The following is a 20,475-nucleotide window of genomic DNA, read 5'->3' on the forward strand; positions in this document are numbered from 1 at the left end:
AGAATTCCTTGACACCTCAAGATCTGTGGACCCCACAGGATCCCCACCTACCCCACCTCTCTTTCTCTCCTCTTCACACCTCTCCATAACACTCTTTCCCAAATACCCTTGACCAATCACATCAATACCACTTCCCCAAACACCATTCACCTTTCAAGTCCTACCCTCTTCCCCATAATCTCTTCACCACTCACATCCATCCACTATTCCCTAAAAACCCTACCAACCTCACCATTCAAATTCAAAACATTTCCCTCCCAAACCCAACCCCTTCATACACGATCTCCCTCTCTCTTACCCTATAAATACCCCTCTTTACCACCTTCAATTTCACACATCATACACTTAAATCCCCCTTGGCCGAAACCAAAACACCCTTCTATCTCCTCTATTTCTTCTTCTTCTCCTCCTTTCTTTCTTCTTTTGCTCGAGGACGAGCAAACCTTTTAAGTTTGGTGTGGAAAAAAGCTCTGCTTTTTGTTTTTCCATAACCATTAATGGCACCTAAGGCCAGAGAAACCTCTAAAAAGAGGAAAGGAAAGGCAATTGCTTCCACCTTCGAGTCATGGGAGATGGAGAGATTCATCTCAAAGGTCCATCAAGACCACTTCTATGAAGTTGTGGCCAAGAAAAGGGTGATCCCCGAAGTCCCCTTCATGCTCAAAAAGAGTGAATATCTGAAGATCCGACGTGAAGTTCGGAGAAGAGGTTGGGAAGCTCTCACCAACCCCATCCAACAAGTCAGAATCATAATGGTTCAAGAGTTCTATGCTAATGCATGGATCACTAAGAACCATGATCAAAGTGTGAACCGGAACCCAAAGAATTGGCTCACAATGGTTTGGGGGAAATACTTGGATTTCAGTCCGGAAACCGTGAGGTTGGCATTTAACTTGCCAATGATGCAAGGAGATCCTCATCCTTTCACTAGAAGGGTCAACTTTGATCAAAGGTTGGACCAAGTTCTCACGGACATCTGTGTGGAAGGAGCTCAATGGAAGAGAGACTCCAAAGGCAAGCCGGTTCAACTGAGAAGGCTTGACCTCAAGCCCGTGGCTATGGGATGGTTGGAGTTCATCCAACGCTCTATCATTCCTACTAGCAACCGGTCTGAAGTTACAGTAGACCGGGCTATCATGATCCATAGTATCATGAATGGAGAGGAAGTAGAAGTTTATGAGATCATACCTCTAGAACTATACAAGGTGGCGGACAAGTCCTCCACTTTGGCAAGGTTAGCCTTCACTCATCTCATCTGTAACCTATGCAATTCAGCTGAAATTGTCATAGAGGAAGACATCCTCATTGAAGAGGACAAACCCATCACTAAAAAGAGGATGAAGCAAACAAGAGAGCCCACTCATGGACCTCAACAAGAGCATGAGGAAGTCCCTCATCAAGAAATTCCTGAGATACCTCAAGGGATGTATTTCCCTCCACACAATTATTGGGAGCAACTCAACACCTCTTTAGAAGAATTGATTTCTAACATGGGGCAACTAAGGATGGAGCACCAAGAGCACTCCATCATCCTCCATGAAATCAGAGAGGACCAAAAGGCCATGAGAGAGGAGCAACAAAGGCAAGGAAGAGACATTGAGGAGCTCAAGCACTCCATAAGATCTTCAACAGGAAGAACTAGCCGCCGTCACTAAGGTGGACCCGTTCTTTAATTTCCTTGTTCTTATTTTTCTGTTTTCAGTTTCTACGCTTTATGTTTTGTCTATGTTTGTGTCTTTGTTACATGATCATTAGTGTCTAGTGTCTATGTCTTAAAGCTATGAATGATTCCATGAATCCTTCACCTTTCTTAAATGAAAAATGTTTTCTGAAAAAGAAAAAGAAGTACATGAATTTTGAATTCTATCTTGAAAAAAGTTTAATTATTTGGATGTGGTGGCAATACTTTTTGTTTTCTGAATGAATGCTTGAACAATGCATATTTTTGATAGTGAAGTTTATGAATGTTAAAATTTTTGGCTCTTGAAAGAATAATGAAAAAAGAGAAATGTTATTGATAATATGAAAAATTATAAAATTGATTCTTGAAGCAAGAAAAAGCACTGAAAAACACAAAGCTTGCAAAAAAAAAAGGCGAAAAATAAAGAAAAAAGAAAGAAAAAGAAAAAGCAAGCAGAAAAAGCCAGTAACCCTTTAAACCAAAAGGCAAGGGTAAAAAAGATCCAAGGCTTTGAGCATTAATGGATAGGAGGGCCCAAAGGAATAAAATCCTAGCCTAAGTGGCTAAATTAAGCTGTCCCTAACCATGTGCTTGTGGCGTGAAGGTGTCAAGTGAAAAGCTTGAGACTGAGAGGTTAAAGTCGTAGTCTAAAGCAAAAAGAGTGTGCTTAAGAGCTCTGGGCACCTCTAACTGGGGACTCTAGCAAAGCTGAGTCACAATCTGAAAAAGGTTCACCCAGTTATGTGTCTGTGGCATTTATGTATCCGGTGGTAATACTGGAAAACAAAATGCTTAGGGTCACGGCCAAGACTCATAAAGTAGCTGTTTTCAAGAATCAACATACTAAACTAGGAGAATCAATAACACTATTTGAATTCTAAGTTCCTATGGATGCCAATCATTCTGAACATTAAAGGATAAAAGGAGATGCCAAAACTGTTCGGAGGCAAAAAGCTACTAGTCCCGCTCATCTAATTAAAACTAATCTTCATTGATATTTTTGAAATTTATTGTATTTTCTCCTCCTTTTATCCTATTTTGTTTTTAGTTGCTGGGGACAAGCAACAATTTAAGTTTGGTATTGTGATGAGCAGATAATTTATACCCTTTTTGGCATTGTTTTTACATAGTTTTTAGTATGTTTTAGTGACTTTTTATTATATTTTTATTAGTTTTTATGCAAAAATAAAATTTTTGGACTTTACCATGTGTTTGTGTGTTTTTCTGTAATTTCAGGTATTTTTTGGCTGAAATTGAGGGATCTGAGCAAAAATCTGATTCAGAGGCTGAGAAAGAACTGCAGATGCTGTTGGATTCTGACCCTCCCCTGCACTCGAAGTGAATTTTCTGGAGCTTCAGAAGCCCAATAGGCATGCTCTCAATTGCGTTGGAAAGTACACATCTTGGGCTTTCCAGTAATATATAATAGTCCATACTTTGCCCGAGATTTGATGGCCCAAACTGGCATTCAAACGCCCACCAGAAACCCTTTTCTGGCGTAAAACGCAAGAACTGGCACCAGAACTGGAGTTAAACGCCCAAACTGACATCCAAGCTGGGGTTTAACTCTAGAAAAGGCCTATGCACGTGTAAAGCTCAATGCTCAGCCCAAGCACACACCAAGTGGGCCTTGGAAGTGGATTTCTGCACTATCTACACTTAGTTACTTATTTTCTGTAATCCCTAGTAACTAGTTTAGTATAAATAGCACTTTTTACTATTATATCTTATATCTTATCATCTCTGGATGTTTAGTCCTTAGACCTTTGGAATTGGAGGCTGGCCATTCGGCCATGCCTAGACCTTTCTCTCTTATGTATTTTCTACGGTGGAGTTTCTACACCTCATAAATTAAGGTGCGGAGCTCTGCTGTTCTTCATGAATTAATGCAAGTACTATTGTTTCTCTTTCAATTCACGCTTACTTCTTCTCCAAGATATACTCTCGTACTTAATTCAGTTAAGTCAGAATGAAGGGGTGACCCGTGACAATCACCCACTATCTTCGTTACTCGCTTAGCCAAGATCTGCGTGCCTGACAACCACAAGCGGTCTACATTATGTTCAACGTAGTCATTGGACGATAGTCGGAGTATAATCTCTTGGGTCTCTAATCCACGATTTGCATTGCCTCTTCTGACAACAGAGCATCCGAATCCGTGAGATTAGAACCTTCGTGGTATAGGCTAGAACCAATTGACAGCATTCCTGAGATCCGGAAAGTCTAAACCTTGTCTGTGGTATTCTGAGTAGGATCTGGGAAGGGATGACTGTGACGAGCTTCAAACTCGCAAATGTTGGGCACAGTGACAGTGTGCAAAAGGATAGAGAGATCCTATTCCGACGCTAGTGAGAACCGACTGATGATTAGCCGTGCGGTCGCTGTACCTGGTATTTTTCATCCGAGACGAGAAATCCGACAGTTGATTAGCCGTGTAGAAACTGTACCTGCTATTTTTCATCCGAGAGGATCATACAACTTTCCATGGAAGGGAGCACGCATGGTTGGATGAAGACAATAGGAAAGCAGAGGTTCAGAAGCAACAAGGCATCTCCAAACGCTTATCTGAAATTCCCCCAATGAATTACATAAGTATCTTATTTTATTTTATGTTTTATTTATCTTTTAATTATCAAAACCCCATAACCATTTGAATCCTCCTGACTAAGATTTACAAGATGACCATAGCTTGCTTCAAGCCGACAATCTCTGTGAGATCGACCCTTACTCGCGTAAGGTTTTATTACTTGGACGACCCAGTGCACTTGCTGGTTAGTTGTACGGATGTGTGAAAAGTGTGATCACAATTTCGTGCACCACTGAGCCGATATGGAGTTCGCCATAAAGTGGCCACCCCATATCACCCACAGACAAATGGACAAGCTAAGGTCTCACATAGAAAACTCAAGAGAATCCTAGAAAGAACGGTGAATACCTCTAGAAAGAATTGGGCAAGAAAGCTTGATGATGCTCTCTGTGCATACAGAACAACTTTCAAGATCCTTATAGGAACATCACCATATCAATTGGTGTATGGGAAGGCATGCCACCTACTAGTAGAGTTGGAACACAAGGCTTACTGGGCAACTAAACTCCTGAACTTTGATGCAAAGGCAGCCGGAGAGAAACGGTTGCTCCAGTTAAATGAGTTAGATGAATTTCGACTAGCTGCATTTGAGAATGCAAAGATTTATAAAGCAAGGGCCAAGAAGTGACATGACAGAAAGATTTCTTTCAGAATCTTTGTACCAGGGCAGAAGGTTCTGCTCTTCAACTCTAGACTCTAGACTCAGATTACTTCCAGAAACTCAAATCCTGTTGGACGGGACCATATGTGGTTACAAGTGTATCACCCTATGGGCACATAGAACTGCAAGGTAAAGACTCGGACCTGAAATTTACTATTAATGGACAAAGAGTCAAGCATTACCTTGAAGGAGCAATTGAGCAAAGAGGCTCAACACTACTACTAGAATGAGTGCAGTACCGTCAAGCTAATGACGTTAAAGAAGCACTTGATGGTAGGCAACCCATCAATAATTAATGTTTTCTTGTTTTCCTTCACGTCTATTTTAAATTTATTTTAGTTTAATTTTCATATTTTTTTAAGTTTGTGATCGTGTGCAGTAGTTAGAACAGAAACAGAAACAGTCAGAGCAGAAAACAGACTACCCTGGAGAAGGCCCCTTGCTGGCGTTGAATGCCAGGCAAGAGGGAAGGAGGGGCGTTGAATGCCCCTAGGAGGTAGCAAGACTGGCGTTCAACGCCAGCCAGGAGGTACTGGCTAGGCGTTGAACTCCCCCAAGGTGCAGCAAACTTGGCATTGAACGCCAGCCAGGGAACATTGGCTGGGCGTTCAACGCCCATAATGGAAGAACAGCTTCACGTTGAACACCAGAATGGATGCCATTCTGGGCGTTCAACGCCTATCAGGGAGGGTAAGGAGGATTTTGATTTTTTTTCTTTTTCAAAACACATCTTTTCTATATCTTATCTCTTTAACCATATCTTTTAAAACAAGATTCTTCAAACTATCATATTTCAACTTCAATTTCATTTTAAATTTAAAATCTTTTCAATTTTTTGTTTTTCAAAATCTTTTCAAATCTTTTTCACAACTTCATATATTTTTCAATTCTTTTTCAAATCTTTTTCAAAATTTCATATCTGTTGCAATACGTTGCTAAATCTTTTTAAAATCTTTTTCATATCTTCTTTCTAATATTTTTATCTTTTTCATATCTTCTAATTTTAAAAACTTATGTTTTTCTATCTTTTATCAATATATGAATCATATCTTATTTATCTTTTGTCCAATTAAAATTCAAATTCGCACCCTCCCCATCCCTATTTATACCATTCGGCTACCTCTCCCCATCACATTTGAATTATTCTTCTCCTCTTCTTTATCTAATTTCCTTTCTTTTGCTTGAGGACGAGCAAACCTTTTAAGTTTGGTGTGGAGAGAGCCCTTCCTTCTTACCCCATTCGAATTCCATGGCTCCAAAAAGTGGAAATCCCACTTCAAGAAAAAAGAAAGAAGACAACCAAGTAGTTGTTTTCAAACCTTTCAGATTCTACCCAAAGCAGGATGAAGAAAATTTTTACAAAATAATGAATAAGAGGTCAGTGATCCCAGAATCCAAATTTGAATTGAAAAAAGATGAGTACCCGGAGATCCCAAAAAAAATTTGAAAGAGAGGTTGGGAGATTCTAGCTAATCCTGAGTTTAATGTTGGAATAACATTGATCCAAGAATTCTATGCAAATCTGTGGATGACAGATAAGCAAAAGAAAGATGGACAAGGATTCCATACTTTTCGCACCATGGTGCAAGGGAAGACTCTCTATTTCCAATTTGACAAGATGAGAGAGATCTTCAAGCTACCTCCCCAAAAGGATGATCCAGAATCCTTTAACAGGAGGGTGGTAGCTAATCTAAAGTTGGATAAGATTCTAGAAGACATATGTCTGCCTGGAACTAAGTAGGTCAATAACACAAGAGGTAACCCAAACCAACTGAGAAGAGTAGATATCAAACCAGTTGCTAGGGGTTGGTTGGACTTCATTGGGCGCTCCATACTCCCTACTAGCAACCGCTCTGAAGTTACCATCAGAAGGGCTGTGATGATTCACTGCATTATGATGAGGAATGAGGTGGAAGTCCACCAAATAATTCCTTTTGAGCTATACAAGGTGACAAATAGGATGTCAACTCAAGGCAGATTGGCATATCCAAACCTTATCTTTCGCTTGTGTAAAGAGGCTGGAGTCATGATTATCAAAGATTCTTTCATCCCAGAAGAAAGCCCAATCACCAAACAGGTGATGGAAAGCGCCCAAGTGCCAGTTGATCCACCCAAAAGGAAGGCGTCTAAGCCTTAAGAGATCCCTCAAATTGAATATTGGACCCAGCTGGAAGCATCTGTTACACAATTGCAAACCACCTTGGATTAGTTAAGAGAATAACAAAAGAATCATACTAGCATGCTTTGCAAACTGGTCAAGGAACAAGAGAAGCAAGGACGTGAGATAGAAGAGCTGAAGCGTAAGAAATTATCCCCTGAAGAGCCTAAGATCTCCCATGATTAAGGTGGTTGAGTTCCACCCCCTATTTCTGTGGCTATTCTAATTCCTATTTCTTATTTACATGATCAATAGTAGTCTTTAAGTTTTTATGTTTATTTAAATTTCTGTCTTTTAATTTAAGTATTGCATGAGTATTATTAGGATTTAAATTGTTATTTTCCAACTAGCTATAAAATGTTCCTCTTATCATCTCATTGAACTTAATAAAACTTTGATTTTTTTTAGAAGCAGTAATGATACATAAATTTTGAATTTAATATTAAGAGTAGTTCAATTATATGATGTGGTGGCATTGCTTTTGTTTTCTGAATGTATGAATAAATAGTGCATGTTTGATATTGGAATAAAGAATGTTGGCTCTTGAAAGAATGATGATAAAAGTGAAATATTATTGATGCTCTGAAAAATCCAAAAATTGATTCTTGAAGCAAGAAAAAGCAGCAATATATATATATATCCAAAAATGGCTCTTTAAACCAAAAGGCAAGAGCAAAAAGCCAGTAGCTCTTTAAACTAAAAGGCAAGAGCAAGGATCCAAGGCTTTAAGCATTAATGGTTAGGAGGGCCTAAAAAAATATCTTAGCCTATACAGTTCAACTGAGCTGGTTTCCTAACTATATGCTTGTGGTGTGAAGGTGTCAAGTAAAAAGCTTGAGACTGAGCAGTTAAAGTCGTGATCAAAAACAAAAAGAGTGTGTTTAAGAACTCTGGACACCTTTGGCTGGGGATTCTAGTAAAGTTGAGTCACAATCCGAAAGGGTTTACCAGTTAAGTATCTGTGGCATTTATGTATCTGGTGGTAATACTGGAAAAACAAAGTGCTTAGGGCCACGGCCAAGACTCTAAAGAAGTTGTGTTCAAGAATAAAAAAGAACTTAACTAGGAGAATCAATAATATCATCTGGATTCTAAGTTTCTAAAGATGCCAATCATTCTGAGCTTTACTGGATAGGGAGGTGCCAAAACTGTTCAGAAGCAAAAAGCTACTAGTCCCGCTCATCTAATTGAAACTGAGGTTCATTGAGAACTCTGAGATTCATTGTATCCTTATCTTCCTTTTATCCTACTTTATTTTTGGTTGCTTGGGGACAAGCAACAATTTAAGTTTGGTGTTTTGATGAGAGGATATTTTATACGCATCTTGGCACTGTTTTCATATAATTTTTAGTATATTTTATTTAAGTTTTATTATATTTTCATAGGTTTTAGAGAAAAATTCATATTTTTGGATTCTACTTTGAGTTTCTGTGTTCTATGGTGATTTCAGGTATTTTCTGACTGAAATTGAGAAGCTTGAGCAGAAGTCTGATTTAGAACCAGAGAAAGGACTATAGATGCTGTCAAGATCTGACCTTTGTGCACTCAAAAGCGCTTTTCTGGAACTACAAAAGTCCAAATGGCACGCTCTCAACAGCTATGAAAAGCTAACATCCAGGGTTTTTCAGAAATATATAATACTCGATACTTTGTTTTGGAAATAAAGGCCCAAAACTGGCATTCAACGCCAGCCACCAGCCCCATTCCTGGCGTCCAGCGCCCACAAGGGAGCAACTGGAGTTCAACGCCCAAAAGGGGGTCCCTAGCCAGAGTTCAACGCTCCTAAGGGACACTAGCACATGGGAAACACTCAAACTCAGCCGAAACACTCACCAAGTGGGCCCCAGAAGTGGATTTTTGCACTAATAGACTAGTTTATCATATTTCTATAATCCTTAGTTACTAGACTAGTATATATAGGAGAAGATCAACCATGTTTAGGATCACTCTCCAGCATATCATATTTTTTAACACTATTATGTACAATATGAGTCACTAAATCTCCTAGGTTAAGGTTAGGAGCTCTGCTGATTTTCATGGATTAATAAAAGTACTACTGTTCTATTTAATTCGTGTGTGACTCTATTCTAAGATGTATCTTCATTCTTCAACCTTATGAATGGGATGATCCGTGACAATCATCTTCATTCTACATGGGTTTAGCGTGAGTCCGAACCAGAGATCACTGAACCCCTAGCTTGATTATACATCTCTTAGACAGCTAATCCACGACTTCGTTGGGGACTTCTCGAGACACCAGTTTAGCCGAGGTATGGGGAGATTAAAGTCTTCATGGTAGAGGCTAGAATCAAAGGCACATCATTCTCTAATCCGGAAGATTCGACCTTGTCTGTGGTATTTTGAGTAGGATCATCAAGGGGATGAACTGCAAGAGCTTCACCTTCCTTCAGATTGGGCGCACACTAAACCTAGCGTTCGGCCTAAAGGAGGAAGATTCAGTGGCCGCGACCATACGGCATTGATCACTTACAGCCTGCCATGGAAGGAATCACTCACAGTTAGAGAAAGAGAGTAGGAAAAGTTGATCCAGAGGAATGAAGCATCTCCAAAGCCTCAGCCGTTCTCTCATCACTGTTTCCACTCAAATTAAGTAATTTCATTCTTATTCCTGTTTTATGCGTTTATCTCAACAAACTCTCGTTTCTAATCTCCTGGCTAAGATCTACAAGGTGTCCATAGCTTGATTCAAAATGACAATCCTCGTGGGATCGACCCTGACTCACCTCAGGTATTACTTGGACGACCCAGTGCACTTGCTGGTTCATTTGTGCGGACTTAATTTCCGTGCACCAGCCCCCAAGTCATAGAGATCTCATTCAATAGTGATTTCACCAATTGTGTACGAAATTAAGAAACTCCCAGGATCTTTCAATTTTTGGGACAAGTTCTTTTGAATGATTGCACTTCATTCCTTGATGAGGACTACTGTTTAATCTTCTTTCCAATTCCTCTTCTTTGATATCAACTCCTTCATAAACTTGACATAAAGTGGCATTTTCTCCAAGGCTTCAGCAAAAGGAATATTGATTTGTAATTTTCCAAATACCTCTAAGAACTTAAAGAATTTCTTGTCCTTGGTCTCTTTTTGTAACCTTTAAGGGAATGGAATTCTAGACTTGTTTCCTTGCACTTTTTCCTTTTTTGTTGTTTTCTCTTTTGGAGCTTGAATTGGAGGGGTAGGAGCATGTTCTTCTTGATTGTTGGCTTCCTCCATGGCTTTTTCAGATTTTTTGTCATTGCTTGTGGCTTTTTTACCCACTATTTTTTCACTTCTCAAATTAATGGCCTTGCATTCTTCTCTTGTATTTGGAATAGTGTCATTAAAGAAAGTATTTTTGGGTCTCTCAGTAAATTATTTAACAAGTTGGCCCACTTATACTTCTAAGTTTTGATAAAGACTTCTTGATTCTTGAAATTGGTTCTAGTTTTCTGCATAAAACTTGAGATTTGTTAGATAAATGTGGATGTGTGTTGAGTGAGTTTCTCCAAGGCATTTTTAAGACGGGAGGTCTTTTGTAGATTTTGGAATGGTTGTGTGGAAAGTGTTTGTGGTTGGTGAGGAGTGGTGAAATTGTTGAAGTTGTTGTTTCCTTGGTTTTGATTTTCCTAGTCAAAGTTAGGGTGGTTCCTCCATCCAGGGTTGTAAGTTTTGGAGAATGGGTCATTTTGTGGTAGCCTAGAAAGATTCTCCATGTAATTCACTTGTTCAATAGTGGCTTGGTCTTGATTGAGTAGTGACGTCGGGTTTTCTACCAGTAAAGAAATTCATAGAAACGGTTGCGTTGTAGATATAGTTTCTAAACCGGCAAAAATCCCTTCGTACAAACGTGTTGGGTATCACAAGTAACAAACCCCTTAAAAATTGTTAACCGAGTATTCAAACCTCGGGTTATCTTCTCAAGGAACTGCGAGGAAGTATGTTCTTATTATTGGATATAAAGGTTGTAATCGGGGTTTAGAAGGTGAGAAGCAAGTAATTTAAATGACGAGTGAATTAAATGGCAAGTAAAAATAAATAATAACTGTAAACAACTTTTGGTAAGATAAGGGAAATTAGAAGTCCAACTTAGTTATCCTCCTTAACTATAATGAAAGTTGTATCTCAATTCCACTTGGTCAACCTTTACCAGAGCAAAGGAAAGTTAAGGGACTAATTAAATTGACCTTTGAATCCTAATTATTTTCTAAGAAAAGGTTAGGATTAATTAAGTTCAACTCAATTAGCAAGGTAACGATTATCAATTATGTTGAGTTTAATAACTGTTGAGTTACTAAATTCTTAACCAAAACCAAAAGGGGAAAAAGTAAATTGCTGAAATAATAAAAGTGTCCTCAGATGGGAAGCAATGGCAACTTAAATCAAAGAGAATAATCATAAACTGAAAATACCTCAAATTATCATTAATTCAATTAGAAATCTGTAACATGGAATAATTCGTAAATTATAATAATCAATTCAATTGTTGGAATAAATAAATAAAAGTAAAACTAAAAGAACATTAAACCTGGATCCAGAGTTACTCTTAAAATAAGAAGAAATCCTAAATCCTAAAAGAGACAGAGAGAGAGAAGATCTCCCTCTCAACTAAGTCTAAATCATTGAAAGGTGAAAATATGCGAGCTCCCTCTGAGTGGAAGCATTCCCACACTTTATAACCTCTGGTCTATGCTGTCTGTACTTGGATCTGGGCCAAAAAGGGCTTCAGAATTTGCTGGGGGCATATTCTGTAATTTTTGGTGCGTGGCCTCTGTCACGCGTTCGCATGGGTCACGCGGTCGCGTCATTTGGAGCTTTTCCTTGCCACGCGGTCGCGTCAGTCATGCGACCGCGTCATGTGTATTCTGCTTAAGGCGCGCGGTCGCGTCAGTCATGCGGCCGCATCGCTGCTGATTCGTGCTTGGCACGTGATCGCGTCATCCATGCGATCGCGTGGATACCAGTTTCTTTAAAGCTCCGTTTTGCTTTCTCCTTCCATTCTAGTATGTTTCCTTTTTCATCCTTTGAGTCATTTTGCCTTTAGAAAATTTGAAACTACTCAACACACTGATCACGACATCGAATGGAAATAAAGGTAATTAAAATAATTAATTTTTAAAGCTTAGAAAACATGTTTTTCATTATATGACATAATAAGGAAGGGAAAGTAAAACTATGCAATTAATGTGAATAAGTAGGTGAAGAGTTGAATAAATCACTCTAATTAATCAGAAAAGAACTCATGAAATATGGGTTTATCAACCTCCCCACACTTAAACACTAGCATGTCCTCATGCTAAATCCAAGGTAAATAATTAAGGTTAAAGTGATGGAATGTTATGAAATGCAACCTATGCTAAATGCATCTACCTAATGAGTCTTACAATTCTAATTCATCCACTCATATATAAAGTTTACATGTAGCTAAGTTAATTCACATTCTCAAGGAGTTGTGTGTATATATATAGCCAACCCTTAAATAATAAAGCACTTTAGCAAATGAGATGGGAAAGAAAACTTTGTACAAACTTGCAAAACAATTAGTAAATTTTAAGCACAGATATATGTTAATGAGTTATTGAACCCTCACTGGATTTTGTGTTTACTCTCTAGTCACTCAGTGTTTATTGGGTTTATTCACTCTATTTTTCTTTTTATTCTTAATTTCTACAGCTTTGTTTTTCATCTAACCAATCAATAATTATAGAATATAGTCATACCAAAAAGTCATGAGGTCTTAATTAAGGTTGTAATGGGACCAAGGTAAAGGTAAGGATTTATGTATAGGGTCAAGTGAGCTAATAAGTGAATCTTTAATTAGACTAAGATCTCACCTAACATACATATTCAGTAAGATAAAACTTCTTTACCTATTTTCCCATAATTTCCCACTTATTGTTACATGCTCATGTTTCACTTTTTATTTTTTCTATTCCATGTGCATCGTTTTCATTGGGGAATTTCCTTTTTATATTCCCTTTTATTTAGATGCTGAAAAATAACTTTTTTTTATGCACATGATAATTAAATCACTTAGATTTTCTTATGAGCATGCTTCCCAAATTTTATTTTATTCCTTTTAACTTCTCTACCTTTTGTTTCTATCATCCATGTTCCCAAAAGGTTTCCCACATTTAACTCTATTTATAATTTTCTATCTTAAGCTAACCAAGGATTCACTTGGGACTTTATTTTGTTTTTCTGCTTAAGGCTAGTAATTTGGCTAAATAGAATAAAGGGGTTTTGAAAGGCTCAAGGGGGCTAACAAGGGTAATGTAAAAGGTAGGCTAATTTAGGGTGAGTGAGCTAAAATCAAATGATGGCCTCAATCATTCTCTTGGTATGTATCTATTCTATATTCTATAATTGGACATATAAATTAAAGCAAAGTAAAGAACATCAGAATAAAAAGAAATGTGACACACAGAAATGAAATTATGGTTTGAATGCAACGATACAATTTAAGCTCAAGACTCACAGGCTGTGTGTTCTCTAACTCAAGCATCATATATCATTCATATATTGTATGCAGGTTTAGTTAAAAATTCCCATTATTCTCTTGAAAAAAATTATTTAGGGTAGCTTTTAAAGTTTTAATGTTCCTCCTTGATAAAATGTTGTCAACTAACATGTAATGCTATATATACAAGGTGTGGGTTGTTTTGATTCTGTTAAAGTTTCTAGTTTACTTCCTTTTTATATTTTTCTATTTAAACTATACTATCTTATGCTAAAAAGGGTAAACTATACTAATTAATCCACTAATAAATCAGAATTGCAAACTAAACTAAATAACTAAACTAAACTAAATAACTAAAATATGAACAAAAAATGCAAAATGCAGAAAATAGAGTAAAATACACAAGTAGCAATGTATAAGTACTCAGAAAATCACAGTAAAAGAAAAAGAGGAAAATACAAAAAAAATATCCAAAATAAAAGAAAAAGTATGTAGTGGTTCACCAAAATAAACGCCAGAGATGGCGACCTCCCCACACTTAAAACGAAGCATCGTCCTCGATGCTCAATCAAGCCTGGTGTGAAGGAGTGTCATCAATGGTAGGGGTGGTAGCTGGGGTCTCCGAGGCAGTGGTGGGCTGAGGGTCTGGCTGCTGTGGAGGTGGGACAGACTGGAGCGGGATCTCCGGATCTGCAGCCTCTATCTGGGGCATAACCTCCTGATGCGGGGCAGCCTGCTCGGTGGCTGCCTGCTGATGAGTCTCTGCCTGGGAATGAGGCTCCTCCTCGTGCTCATCCTCTGATGGCTCTGAAGGGGTGTCGGGCTCGGAGGGGATATCGGCGCCCTGTCTGATCATCAGCTTCAGATGGGAATAGTGTCGCCTGCTGCGGCGCTCTAATCTCTCATACCGGCGCCTGTTACGACGCTCCATCTGATCAAGCTGGCGGAATAGACGGTGCACGAGGTGATAGACCGGCTCAGAGGCGAGTGGAGGTGCAGTGGTGGTAGCAGGGGCAGCTGGGGCAGCTGTGGATGAAGAGGGTCCAGCAGACGGAGGGGCTGTCTCATCAGTAGCAGTAACAGGTGGTGGTCTGTAGCCCAAAGCAAGGAAGTTCCTGCTGTGCGGGATGATCTTCCTGCAGTCCGCTGCTGGGGGTCTCTCATCAGCATCCTCCCAAGGCACATCAGCCTGACGGCCTAGCCGTATAACCAGGTAAGGAAAGGGGAGGGTGCCTCGTACGTGGGCCCTGGCCATATAATGCCGGATAAAACGAGGTAAGTATATGTCCTTACCCTCCAGCACACACCAAAGGAGGGTGATCATGGTAGCCGGGATCTCCGTCTCGTGAGTACTCGGCATCACAAAATTACTCAAGATCTGATGCCATAGCCGAGCCTCATCGTTCAAGTACACTCTCTTGATCCCTCTAGGCATAGTGGTGTTCTGACCCATCTCCCAAGGAACAGCAGGGTCGAGAGCTATCCGTGCCTTTACGGCATCCCAGTTAAACTGCATCTGGCCCATGTCCTCCTCAGCCTGTGCAAAACCATCTGGCTGATCGGACTTGGCTGGGAGCTGGAGAATGGTCTCTATGGCCTCCTCTGTGACCAGAATTTGCTTTCCCCTCAGGTTCACTGCATCAAGGGTAGTAAGGTAGTAGTTGCAATAGAATTCCCGGACCCAAGATGCATTGACCTCTGTCAGTGGTCTCTCCAGAAAGAACCAGCCCCTTTGCTTGATTTGCTCAGTAGTGTATTACTGGAGGGCCTCTGGAATCTTCAAGGTACGTTCCAAGTATAGGTTTCTGGAGTTTGCAAAAGCCGGGTACTTCAATTCACAGTACCGGTTTGCAAATTTTATAGGATCATCTGCAGGAAGCAGCTGGTTAGCTTTCTCCTACTGTGTGAAGTTCTTCTCCCGCCATGAAGTATCGTGCATTAGAGAAATGATGGACTGGGAGGAATCTCCTCTCTTGCGCTTGCCAGTGGCCTTGCCTTTGCCTTTCTTTTGTGAGGCAGACATCCTAAAAAACAGAAAATCAGGAATGGATAAAAAAAATAGGAAAGCAAATAGGCAAATAAACAAAGGAAACTCAAAGCGGTAAGGGAGAAATAGAATAAGGAAAATGAGTAATTGAATTGTGATTGAATGAATGTTAAATGGAAAGAAAATAAGCAATATGCCATGGTTAGAAAGTTAGAGGAAAGTGAAAATAATTAGAAAAGAGACCAAAAGGGTTAGTATGGTTAGGATTTGAAAAAGAAATTAGTAAATTAAAAACAGTGAGTTAGTAAAGTGCGGGTTAAAGTAAGTGGCATAGAGAAAAAACCATATAACAAGGATTCCTAGGTAAGAATAGAAGTACTCATAATTGAACAAGCAGTTTATGAACCAGGAAATAAAAAAGGATGAGAAAGTCTGCCATAGCATGCATGTAAAGGTTTGGGTAAAGCAAAGTAAAACAGATTTCAGAAATGCCAAACCAAGACATGAATGAAAACAAATTTAAAAAAATTGGGCAGCATTCCGGCAAAAATTGGATTGTCCCGGAAAATAAACAGCAATTTAATCAGTCCATATGAATTAAAAAAATCAAGCTGCATGTACATAGATATAAAATAAACATAAAAACTCAATGTAAACAGCAGCAACATACAAGAAAGCAGCATATGAATCATGATTATAGCAGCAACGGATTTGCACATAGGATAACACAGAAGTAAGAACAGTGCAAGTAAACAAACCTAGATCCACTAACCACAGCCTAAGCTACCTAACAACCTAAAAATTCACTACAACATGCAAGTCTAGCTATCCTAATTATGAACATAAACGGAATAAAAAATACAGAAAAGTTACGAACAGATAAAAAAATGGTTGCGTGTTGCGGAACCTGGGAAGCGGAAGGGGTTGAATAGGGAAGAAGCGGGCTGCGGCGGCGTCCAGCGCGGTGGTGGTGCGCGGCGTCTGGGTGGCGGCGGAGGGGGTTGGTGTCGGAGAAAGGGTTTAGGTGGTGGGTGGTGGTTAGAGGGAGAGGAGGCAGAGAAGGGGAAGGGGGTTGGGGGTGAGGGCTGCGCGACTGATAGGGTTCGCGGGCTGGGGGGGGTTATATTTTCGAATCCATGCGGCCGCGAGGGGCACGCGGTCGCGTGGTTGGGACGAGAATGGGAGTGACGCGATCGCGTGGGGTGCGCGATCGCATGCGAGGGGGAAAGAAGGGTGACGCGATCGCATGGGTCGCGCGATCGCGTCGCTGGAAATCGTGCTGAACGCACGACTCCAGCGCCGTTTTAGCGCAACTCTCTGTCTCCTTTTGGGGCGACGTGCAATCCATGCGACGCGATCGCGTCGCCCACGCGGTCGCGTGGGATTGGTATTGGCTAAGTGACGCGATCGCATGGGGCATGCGATCGCGTGGGCCAATTTGTGCGAAATGCACAAGGGCCGCACGATTCCAGCCCAACTTTCTGTTCGTTTGATCCTTACGCCGATATATATATCACGCGGCCGCGTGGGTCACGCGGTCGCATGGGTGGTGTTTTTCGCGATATGACGCGATCGCATGGGGCATGCGGTCGCGTCGTGCAACCACTTTTTTTTTATGCATGAAAAGTGCAGAATGCAATGACTATCATGGATGCTGCATTCCAGGTTTAATAAATTAAAATGAAAAAGGAAAAATTGAAAGCAATTAACAAGAAATAAATTGAAAAAGAAGCGACCATACCATGGTGGGTTGTCTCCCACCTAGCACTTTTAGTTAAAGTCCTTAAGTTGGACATTGGAAGAGTATCCTGTTATGGTGGCTTGTGTTTAAATTCGTCTAAAAATCTCCACCAGTGCTTGGAATGCCAATAGCCTCCGGGGTCCCAAACTAGGCATGTAAAGCTTCTGCGCAGCTTTAAACAGATATCCAGCCTCCCGGGATGACGAATGTCAGAACATAATCCATGATCCCAAGCTGTGTTTTTAGATCCGCCTTCATTTTTATTTGTAAGTTTCCATTCGGGCGGGTTAAAGAGTAGAATCTCACCGTGGCGATCAAACGTTCTCCGTGATCCATGCAATTGAGCACGATACCAATCCGTGTACTTCGGGGTGAAGCGTGGAACCTTATCGAACCTGGTGCACCAACTCTGAATACGAGCCATTTCCCTTACTCTTAAAGCCGCAGAGAGCTCTAAGCTGGCCATCTGTTTCAAGCAAACCATATTCAAGTGAATAAGTAAAATTATAAGTTAAGGATTGTACCCACTTGAAGCTTGTATTGGGTGGTAATGGCCTTGGGACAGGTGTTTTTGGTGGTTCTGCGAGTTTTGTTTCCTTGTGTTCTTCTGTGAATTCTTCCACTTCCTTGCAAAGATCTTTAATTGTATCTGTATCCTGTTCAAAGTCTTCTATGTCTTCCTCATCACTCGAGTCATAGATTGGAGGTTGAGAAAAATCTACCTCCGCATCATCTTCATATTCACTTGGGGAAGATTCTTCGATCTCAGAGAATTCACTTGCGGACGCAAGTTCATCACTAGGAGAACTAGACTTGTGACTATCATTATCAAGAAAATTTACTTCTTGGATTATTCTGTCTGATTCTTCGTAAACGACTTGCCTTGGAGATTGTACGGTATCCTCCTTAGCATCAACTGTAGTGTCTTGGATGGAGTTTTCCTCAATTCTGTATTCCCAAGGAAGTTCAGCATCGCCTAGATCTTCAACCAATTCTTCTTCTTGAACAATGACAGCTTCTTCCACTTGTTCTAGTACGAATTCATTTTCTGTCTTGTCCACTGGAGTCTCTAGCATTTCTTTCATGCTACGCTCTTCATTGGGCTGTCCACATGGAGCTGTGGTTGATCCTTGTATATTTGAGTGCCTAGTGGCCCATTGAATTAGTGCTTGCTCCAGTTGTTGAATGGTTGTTTGAAATTTAATCATTGTTTCTTTCAGGCGATCCTTTGCTTTGCGGTTTGTCAGACTTGGACATGATACAAAGGAAAGTGGTGATGATTGGGAACGATTGGATTGGTATTGGGGTAAGGAAGGATCATATGATGGCGAATGGTGAAGAAAAGCTTGTGAGTGTGGTGGTTCGAGGTTATGTTGAAAGGATGGTTCATATGCACGAGAGAAAAAGGAAAAAGAACAATAAATAAACAAGCAAACGAAAAAAATTTACAATAACCAATAATAAGGCACACGTTAGCAGTTCCCCGGCAACGGCACCATTTTGACGTCGGGTTTTCTACCAGTAAAGAAATTCATAGAAACGGTTGCGTTGTAGATATAGTTTCTAAACCGGCAAAAATACCTTCGAACAAACGTGTTGGGTGTCACAAGTAACAAACCCCTTAAAAATTGTTAACCGAGTATTCAAACCTCGGGTCGTCTTCTCAAGGAACTGCGAGGAAGTATGTTCTTATTATTGGCTATAAAGGTTGTAATCGGGGTTTAGAAGGTGAGAAGCAACTAATTTAAATGACGAGTGAATTAAATGGCAAGTAAAAATAAATAATAACTGTAAACAACTTTTGGTAAGATAAGGGAAATTAGATGTCCAACTTAGTTATCCTCCTCAACTATAATGAAAGTTGTATCTCAATTCCACTTGGTCAACCTTTACCAGAGCAAAGGAAAGTTAAGGGACTAATTAAATTGACCTTTGAATCCTAATTATTTCCTAAGAAAAGGTTGGGATTAATTAAGTTCAACTCAATTAGCAAGGTAACGATTATCAATTATGTTGAGTTTAATAACTGCTGAGTTACTAAATTCTTAACCAAAACCAAAAGGGGAAAAAGTAAATTGCTGAAATAATAAAAGTGTCCTCAGATGGGAAGCAATGGCAACTTAAATCAAAGAGAATAATCATAAACTGAAAATACCTCAAATTATCATTAATTCAATTAGAAATCTGTAACATGGAATAATTCGTAAATTATAATAATCAATTCAATTGTTGGAATAAATAAATAAAAGTAAAACTAAAAGAACATTAAACCTGGATCCAGAGTTACTCTTAAAACAAGAAGAAATCCTAAATCCTAAAAGAGAGAGAGAGAAGATCTCCCTCTCAACTAAGTCTAAATCATTGAAAGGTGAAAATATGCGAGCTCCCTCTGAATGGAAGCATTCCCACACTTTATAACCTCTGGTCTATGCTGTCTGTACTTGGATCTGGGCCAAAAAGGGCTTCAGAATTCGCTGGGGGCGTATTCTATAATTTTTGGTGCGTGGCCTCTGTCACGTGTCCGCGTGGGTCACGCGGTCGCGTCATTTGGAGCTTTTCCTTGCAACGCGGTCGCGTCAATCATGCGACCGCGTCATGTGTATTCTGCTTAAGGCGCGCGGTCGCGTTAGTCATGCGGCCGCGTCGCTGCTGATTCGTGCTTGGCACGCGATCGCGTCATCCATGCGATCGCCTGGATACCAGTTTCTTTAAAGCTCCGTTTTGCTTTCTCCTTCCATTCTAGTATGTTTCCTTTTTCATCCTTTGAGTCATTCTGCCTTTAGAAAATCTGAAACTACTCAACACACTAATCACGGCATTGAATGGAAATAAAGGTAATTAAAATAATTAATTTTTAAAGCTTAGAAAACATGTTTTTCATTATATGACATAATAAGGAAGGAAAAGTAAAACTATGCAATTAATGTGAATAAGTACGTGAAGAGTTGAATAAATCACTCTAATTAAGCACAAAAGAACTCATGAAATATTGGTTTATCAAGTAGCTCACAACTTTCACCTTAAAAGACTTTACCTTGATGGGTTCCTCTTCCTATGTCATAAGTGTTTTGTGTTTCCACTGTTGAAACCTTCATTTGTCCTAGTTGTTTAGTGAGTGCACTGATTTGCTGGGACATAGCCATGTTTTGTGCCAAAATAGTGTCCAAGGTGTCTAATTTCATCACTATTCTCTTCAATATTC

Source organism: Arachis ipaensis, chromosome B01 (genome assembly GCF_000816755.2).
Source record: "Arachis ipaensis cultivar K30076 chromosome B01, Araip1.1, whole genome shotgun sequence".
NCBI lineage: Eukaryota > Viridiplantae > Streptophyta > Magnoliopsida > Fabales > Fabaceae > Arachis > Arachis ipaensis.